The sequence below is a fragment of the Ictidomys tridecemlineatus genome, chromosome 12 (genome assembly GCF_052094955.1).
Source record: "Ictidomys tridecemlineatus isolate mIctTri1 chromosome 12, mIctTri1.hap1, whole genome shotgun sequence".
In the NCBI taxonomy this organism is placed as follows: Eukaryota; Metazoa; Chordata; class Mammalia; order Rodentia; family Sciuridae; genus Ictidomys; species Ictidomys tridecemlineatus.
This window is the reverse complement of record NC_135488.1, coordinates 1,179,796-1,188,658: the sequence shown is the minus strand read 5'-3', so window position 1 is coordinate 1,188,658 and position 8,863 is coordinate 1,179,796. Positions and strand designations below refer to the sequence as shown.

The 8,863-nt window shown below is 51.6% G+C and overlaps 1 long non-coding RNA gene across 1 annotated transcript; it reads right to left on the bottom strand.

Annotated features, from left to right (window-relative positions):
- Positions 1 to 5,522: 5,522 nt before the first annotated feature.
- On the bottom strand, positions 5,523 to 8,285 carry LOC144369522 (uncharacterized). Its single transcript, XR_013429321.1, has 3 exons — positions 7,773 to 8,285; positions 6,465 to 6,551; positions 5,523 to 5,964 (listed from the first exon to the last, which is right to left on the bottom strand). It is a non-coding gene; the product is annotated as an uncharacterized LOC144369522 (long non-coding RNA).
- Positions 8,286 to 8,863: the final 578 nt, after the last annotated feature.

The window sequence follows — 8,863 nt, the reverse complement described above, 5'->3', positions numbered from 1 at the left end:
TTCCCAGCTGTGGCCATCAGACGGTTTCCCAGGAGCAGGAGTGAACATGCACAGACAGCTTCGGTTTTAGGTCCAACCTAGTTTGGAGCTGCAGCTGCTGCCCCTATAAGCAAGCGCAGGAGCCTGGGCGTCAGGGAGCAGGCTTTGGGTTCTCTGCGACCTGGAAAGTTCACTTTGTCTCCTGAACCTCTTTATCAGTAGGATGAAGGTTATTCTCTGACATCTCATCCACAAATTTAACCTGCTGAGACCCTGTGATGGCGGAGTGTGGGACGAGAGCGAGTTGGGAGGATATTCATACAGCGATGGACCAGGCACCTGATGTCCAGGAGCCAGAGAAGGGAAGGAGGTTGGCCTGGGGAGGACCCAGCTGCAGGGAGAAGAATCAACAAGTTAAAAAGGAAATAGTCAAGGGTGGGAGAAGCTAGAGGGGACTCAGGTGACAGGTAGGCAGTAGACACTGGGGGGAGTGTGGTGTAGGCCAGGCCTTCAAGAGAGGAAGGAAAAGTGTCTGAAGCCACCCAGGGGCTCTGGGTCATCAAACTTGAGCACCCAACAGAACTCCCTGGGGAACTTATTAAAAGTGTGTTGTACAACGGAGGAGTAGTCTCCTCCATAAGGAAGAATTAAATCACGGTGTGTGCCAATGGATGGTGGAACTAAAGACTGTCATGCCAAGTGAAGTAAACCAGTCCCCCAAACCAAAGGCTGACTGTGGTCTCTGATGTGCAGATGCTGACTCACAATGTGGGGGTAGAGAGGAGCCTCACCTGATTGGACAGGGTGTGTGAGGGATGGGAGGGGGATGGGAATGGGACACGCAGCAGGATGAATGGGACATTGCTTTCCTGTATTCACACGAATACACCACCAGTGTCACTCCGCATCACGGACAACCACAAGAAGGGGTAATTATACTCTGTGCATGTACGTTGTGTCAAGAAGTGTTCTGCCATCTTGTACAACTAAAAAGAACAAATAAGGGAAACCGGCCGTCCTTGCCTCACCCCTGGGGACCCAGAGTGGGCTCATATAACTCCCAGCACAAGCCCCAGGTGTTCTTATGCCGTCGCCAAAGCATGACCTGAGTCCATAGTTAAAGCCAGCGTTGAGGGGCTTCCCTGGGGGTTCTGGGGCAGTGAAGCCCACTCATCTAGGGCCAGAGCAGGGCTTGAGTCTCAGGACAGGAGCATCAAGTCCTGTGACGGTGCTTATCCTTTGAGGATTCCTCAGGATTGTTTTCACCCATCTACGTGAGGACTGTGCCAAGTGAGCCACCCAGGTCCAGGGAGGTGCCTCTGTGTCTCAGAAGACAGCACCTGCAGTTACGGTCCTCTTTAAAGGCAGCAAGACGGAGGCACAGGAGTTCCTGTCTGGAGCCAGATGTGCAGCCTGGTGGGGGGTTGGGCCGCTGGCTCAGCCACTGCAGGTCCCGGAGCCCAGGCTACGTCAGTTCGGAGTCTCACTGGCAATGCCACCCAGCCCAGCACCACGTGCCCCGGGCACTGCTGGGCCTCCTCCTGCTCTGTACACTGGGGAGCACAGTCCCTCTCATGATGTGGCTTCCAGGGTAAGTGAGTTAAGTCACCCTTAGATCTGGGACAGAGCTGCAATATGCCAGGTGCTAGACAAACACTTGACTTTCTGTTACCCGACGGTGTCTCCCCTGTTTTCATCACCCAGGCTACGGCAGACTGCTGGAGTTCTTCAAGTCACAGTATTGTTCCTTTTATTCTTAAATAATGTGACTGGCGCTGACTTCCTGTGGGTCAGTGGATTCACAGACTGGGAATGTTCATAGTGAAAGCTTCGTCACTAGTTCCGACGGGAGGTCTCTTCAGGTGCCCTTCTTGGGCGAGGTGAATTGACTCACCTGGGCTGCTGCTGTCTTATCCCACTCCAGGCTCCTGGTGGAGGTCAGCTGTACCCATCCAATGCCTCTCAGAAGTGAGCAGTAACTACTTACGCATCAGACATACATAATTTCAGTGTTCAGAGGCGTCAGGAGCCTAATTGACCAGCATTAACTTTTACAATGATGGAGATGTTCTCCGTCTACACCATCCAGTATAGCAGCCTACCTGCTTGTGGCTCTTGAACACAGGAAATGTCGCTAGAGCAACAGAGAAACGGAATTAGTTCAAGTGCCAGCAGCTACCATGTGGACAGCACCGGGGAGGAGGCATCTGGAATCCAGAGGTAAAGTGAGCTTCCGGATTGTTTATGAGGCTGGGGCCCCGGCCCATGTCTCCGACTCCTTTCCCAGTGCTTTCTCCTCCTGCAGTGCTTAAAGCCAAGTGCTGAGAGGGAGGGAGACAGCTGTTTTACCTAGAAAGCTTGAAACATTAAACTGGGTCATGGGCACTCCTACCCATGAAGCCTGAGAACACAGGCAGGAGGAGCAAGGGGGCCAGATGCAGAGATGCAGCCAGAGAGCGGCCCACATTTCTTGAGGCTTTAATCCTCAAATAAACAGCGCTGCTCTTTCATCTCCTCCAGATGACACCTTCTTTGTTCAACCTGTCAAGCACCTGACACCTTAAGCCCCACTGGCTACATTAGCGGCTCCTTGCAGGGGCCCACTGGGCTGGGTCCTAGCCCCGTGTGCACCGGACCTGCTCCACTCCACAGCACAGACCCTTTATGTCCTTCCCAGCTGCCACATTCCTGGGGACCCCATCGTGGCGGGAGAGGGTGAGGCTCAGCAGGAGAGCAGAGGAGAGGGTAGTGTGACAGGCTTGGGGGACAGCAAGCCAGTCTCAGCTCTGCTGCATGGGAATGTTGCTTACCTCCCTGGGCCTCTGCTTCATCCCCTGTAAACTGAGAGCCAAGAGCCACCCCCACGTCCTAGGACCCCAAGGGATTAGAGGGTTAATATGTGTAAGGCACTCAGAGAAGGTAAGCACCAGCTCTGGCTTAGGGGCTGCAGAGGAAGCTGTGGCTGGGAGCTGGCTTTGAACAGCTGCTCAGCGCTCCTGCGGGTCAGCGTTTTCAGACCTGTCCTAATGAGAACAATGGGGTTCCCTTGTTAAGAGCCCCAGAGACAAGAGCAGAGAGGAGTCAGAAGAACAATGGTATTTTTGTGTGACTCCAAGCTGTTCTAAAACCTTCCTCTGCTCCTAATGCTTTCTGAGAAGCCCGCTCTTCCTAAGGAGGGGCAGCAAGTACCCTGTAGCCAGGATCACAAAGTATCTCAGACCGCAGGACAATGTGCCCTGGCAGCCAGGGGCAAATCCAGGCTGCTGGGGGCTTTGGTTGGCTTGTCGTGAGGACCCAAACTATGTTTTTAAAATGTTGAATTAGCTGCCAACATCTGAAATACAGGAGATTTCATATTTTAAAATCTAAGTTCTCAGCTTCTCTTGCAAAACCGCACACATCAACACTGCATACACTGAGGCCAGGCAGCACCAGCTGGCGAGACGCACAGGCCCTGAGGCAGGAGATGGTACCTGCCTGCCACCTCTCTGTGCGCTCCACCTGGTGTCCACAGGTCTCGGCCCTGCCTCCTTCTGATGGGAAAGCTGAAGGTCCTGGTTTCCCAGCCCACAGGCCAGAGACCCCTCCTTTACACCAGTGGGTCTCCGACTCCAGCAGCCTCAGATGGCCTGGAGGACTTGGTGAACACTCAGGGCTGGCCTCATCCGAGTTTCTGATTCAGTATGTCGGCATTTCCAGCACGTTCCCAGGGGATGCTCTGGTCGGGGTGTACTCTGAGAACTACTCTTTCTGCCAAAACCACTTCCTGTTTGAGCAGTCACCTGGCCTGCAACTGGACGAGGTCCCTGTTAATTCTACCTTGCCTTTCTCATGTTTTTGTTTTTCTTTTATTTGTTTCTGACCCATTTTTTCTTACCCGTTGCCTTACCACACCCTCACTTTCTGAATTGCTTATTTACTAGAGTACAACTCCCCACGATCTGCCTTAGCACCCTGCAACCCCGCTGTGTCCTCGGACAGCCCTGCCCAGAGTGCGGGTGTCACTGCAGCAGAAGGCCCGTGTCCCTCCTCTGTCCAGCCCAGAACCTCAGCCCTCCACAGGGATGCTTTTGCGCCTGGGTCGCTTCCAGGTCTTCATGGATATGTGCACCCCCATAGTCACAGTGGTCACATTGCCATTGTCATTTATTTCCTGGTGAGCCCCTTCTGTCTCCAGGGGCTGAGCTGCCCGAGTACCCCGCAGCCTTGAGAGCCGCAGAGGTGGGGACCACGGGACCCAGGACGGGACCGGGAGAGCCAGAGCAGTCCACGATAGACAGCTTTGAGTTCATCGGGAAAGAGCCAGAAACATGCTGGTCCTGGGGGCTGCGGCCCTTGGGCCCCTTGGCCCTACGGTCCTCCACCTTGCGCCCGGGCTCCTGGCCTTGGCTGCAGCCCGAGAGGCCGTGGCGCCTGCCAGGTTTCCGTGGGATCCGGCCGCTCGCCACCTGGCCGCCTGCCTGCCCGTCCGCAGCTGCCGCCTGCCCCGGGCGCCTGATTGCTGGTTTTGCACCTGGAAGGGGCCCCAGGCCGCGTTGGGGAGGCTGCCCCACCCGGGTGGTGCAGGAGCTCTGGAGTATGGGTCAGAAGTCCCAGATTAACTCTGCATGAGGAGGCCAGATGAGGGGGAGGCCAGAGCTGGCTTCTGGGGTCATCCCCAGCCCAAAGAGGAAGGGTACTTATCCTGAGTCCCACAGGTACCCAGTGTGTGCCAGGAAGAGTTAAGATCTCGGCAGAGTGGGGTCTTGATTGCTGTCCACTCTTTCAGCCCGGAAGCCGCTGGCATGGGTCCAGTGTTTCCCTTTCACCCTGGCCTGCCCACCAAAGGGGAAAGGGGACCCTGGTTGCCACTGGCTTCTTACTCTGTGCCTTGGAACTTGATGCTCAGCAGTGGGCACTTACCTATAGGGTTCCTGCAGAAAGGGGCAGGCACGGGGCTGCAATTCCCCAGGGGTGGAATTTACCGACCACCTGGATTCAGTACAACAATTGCTGGTATTTGTTGGCGAATGTCTCTTCTCCAGACAAGATAAGGGCACAGTCTAGAACCTCTTGCTCTCATTGAACCCCAACAGCCCTGTATGTCAGGTAACCATTATACAGATGAGGAAACTGAGGCTTAGAGAGAATTATACCCACAGCTGTGCGTGTATGTGATGGAAAGATTCAGACTCAAGCTGGTCAAGTTTGCATTTGGACCCTTTTTAAAATCTGGCTTTCTGGGGCTAGGGATGTGGCTCAAGCGGTAGCGCGCTCGCCTGGCAAGCGTGCGACCTGGGTTCGATCCTCAGCACCACATACAAACAAAGATGTTGTGTCCGCCGAAAACTAAAAAATAAATATTAAAAAAAAAATCTGGCTTTCTAAAGAGTGACCTGGCCTCTTCAGGCAGGTGGGGTCAAGAGAAAGCCAGGATCTCCAGGGAGGAGCTGGTCAATGAGTTGTTGGCCCTGAATAAAATAATGAGATTCCCCCACACGCATAATTTTTTAAATTTTTTTAAGGAACAGAACAAGAGCACATTTAACAGCCAAAGGGTCCCAAATGTCATCCTTGGTGCACCCACTAATCACAACGCTCTCTTGGCAATGGACATCCAGGCCCAGACTGCACTTGTATTCTGTATATCTGGAAAGCCACGGGACCCTCACCTGTTGCTCTGTGAGTCCCACCTGTTGACGTACCAGCAATGGTTTCTGGTGTCAAAGGCACTTTCCTGCTATCACAAAAGGGCTTCCTTTTACCATCACTCAGAGGAAACAGAGGCTTCTTAAAGCCAACAGCTCTCCTTTATTTGTTTGGGAAAGACTTTCCCTGGAGCTGGAAGGAACTCACAGGTCATCTCCTTCAACAGCTCCTAATTGGGTGGTAAAGACAGGGAGGCCAAGGTCACACCGTTGTTGGCCCAGATGGTGCTAGAACCTGGTGCAGGGTTGGGACCAGGACAGTCCAGCCCAGGGTGTCCAGGGCCTGTGTCATGGTTTCCTGGAGAAAAGAGGGGGTGAGAGTGTGAGGGGCTGCCGCCACTCTGCAGAGTCCTCAGAAGCAGGGTGGGCGGGGCACCAGGGAAGGAGAGGAGTCCCAGGAGGAGAAAGGGCCCTGGGCCCGAGGAGCCGAGTGTGTCCAGCAGGCATGGCTGTGGAAGGCTGGCATCTCAGAACAGTCTCTCCTTGTTCCACAGCTTGGCTGTGGTGTTGGTGTACAGCAGGGAGCCACCTGCTATTGTCCCTCCCCCTGCATCCGAGGACCCTGGACTTAGCCAAGTCTTACCCCCAGGGGTCCTCCTCCTAGCTCATGATCTTCCTCTCATCCTCCTGACCAGTGCTGCTCACAGCCTCTGGGATGCAGAGGAGCACGTTTCCCTAGGGGTCGAATGAGGCCTAGTGGCTTTTACCATGGAGTTGTCCTGGGGATCATCACAGGGGCAAGAGGCCAGCAGGACAGCTGTTTACCAAGCTGAGGTTGCAAGGAGGATCAGTGCTCACCTGGCTACACCACAAGACCAAGAGCAGTGGGTCTTTCAAGATCAAAGAAAGCTTTCTTCAGAAGTGATCATATTTTCAATGTTCCTGCTTAAAAAAAAAATGGTTTGCACTTTAGACAATAACAATGGTGTGAATGTCACACACACACACACACACAAATACACACACGTGAAATATGAACTGCCAGAGACACACGTGGCCTCAGGTGCCCCCTGGGGCCAGCACAGTTCCACACAAATGGGTGGAACCATGTGTTTTAAAAGGTTTGGAGGGATTCCACCTTTGGGGTCCCCTTCTTCCTCCGGGAGAAGTCTTTTCTTCTGTCCTTTAATAAATTTCTAATCTCTACTCTGACCTTGCCTCGGCGTGCTTCTTTGGTGTTATTCTTCAACATCTGGGAGCAAGAACTCGTCACCGGTCAACAGCGGTAACATATTGGAGGCCCCAGCGAGATATTCTACACCGAGAAAGTCTCAAATCAAACTTCCAACCAGCTTCTGCTTAGGCACTACCAGCCTCTGACCGATGGACCCCCAACATCTTCAAGAGAACAATTCACTCAGTGCTGAAGCTCACTACCAGGCACGATGGAATGCAGCGGACATGGGGCAGCGGGAAACAAAAAGTTCAGAGAACCTCTTAATCTGCCATCCTGGATTCATGAGTCTTTATGTCCTTTTGAGCTTCCTCATGGTCCTTGGTCTCTTTTCTGTCAGCCCCCCAACATGGAACTTCTGCCAGAAATTGATCTTTGCTCTAATTTTTATCTTCATTCTGTTTTTATTCGCTCTGATCTTCTTCAGGTGCTGGTGATGATATCTGGAAAAACTTGCCAATAGACGGGTTGCCTGCCATTTATCCAAGCCCTGCCATCTCCCCCTTAGTCATTTCTTTAAAAGCCAAACTTGGTTAGCATAAAATCATCAATATAATTGTGATGTTACTAATGTGTTCATATCTTCCAGGTATACAAGTCTATAAGATAGAAGCTTTACAAACTAGTGTTCTAAAGTTGTATGGTAATTTTAGGTTCAAAGAAAAAAAAAACATGTTGGAGATTCAATTATATCATTTGTGTTCTTATATCAGTAAGATATATAAAGTTCTATGTTGCTTTCTACAAAAAAAAAAAAGGTTTGGAAACAGGTAGCTACTCAGGTCCCCTAGGAACACCACATCGGCTTCATATTTCTGTAGCAACGGCTCAGCTTGACCTTTCCCATGTGCAACGGGCATCACTTGTGTACGTGGACACTCAGCCCGCCCTTGGGCAGCAGGTGTCAAACAGCTCTAAATGACAGGTTTTACCTGGTGCTTCTACTCCACGTCCATACTGGGCAAGGTGACGGCTCTGCTGTGCACCTTGTTGGTGTCGTCCTTAGTCTGTGACAGCTGTGATGAGAAGCTTCTAACTGGGGCCATGCCAACGGCTCACAGGAGGGAAGGGAACTGGATGAGCCCATCGGGGTCCTGAAAGCCTCTCTCCAGCAAGATACACTCTATTCTGCTCACATGTTGTTGCCCAAAGCAAGTCTCCTGGCCCTGGCTGAATTCAGGAGGGCAGGGAAGTACAACCCATCATGTGCTGAAAGAGAAACAAACATTGGCAAACAGCTATGCTGGTTACCAGGTTAAAGAAAATCTGTCCTGCCCCAGAAAGGCCTGTGCCTGGCACACACCAAACACTACAGCTGGCCCAGGACCGAAGACACCAAGATAAGGAGGAGGAGCCACAGATACGAGAATGAGCTGGGCATGACGGCCCATGCTGCTGATCCCAGAGACTTTGGAGGCTGGAGCAGGAGGGTTGCAAGTGTGAGACCATTCTGGACAACTTAGTGAGTTCCTGCTTCAAAATAAAAAATAAAATGGAGCTGAGGATGTGTCTTAGCAGTAGATTGTCCCTATATCTCCTGTCCAGTACCAAGAAAAAAAGAGAGCGATAAAGGAGATGGATTAGATAGATAGATGATAGTTAAATAGATGGTAGAGAGATGAGAATGGATGAATAGACAGTAAGAAGATTAGAAGGGTTTAACCAAAATGTTGGCAGTGGCCAACTCCAAACAGCTGAGATGATTTCATTTTATTTTTTATGGTTTGCAGTATGTTCCAGCTTTCCTTCAATCTTTACTTAACCGTTTTATAATCAAACTGGAAAGGGTGGCTCCAGTTTCCATTATAGAGGAGTAGCTTCTATTAGCCTAACCTTTCCAAGGTTACAATGATAAGCTGGACAAATTACACATAAATTACTTATATAATTTGAAGGTATGGGAAAATTTCCAAAAGCAAGTAAAAATCGGAAAGGGATTTGACCAAGGGGAAAAAGTGTTAGATTCACAGTGTATGCTGTTTCCTTGACAGCACTGCGAGTCTGTGAGCCCAGGTAACTGGTA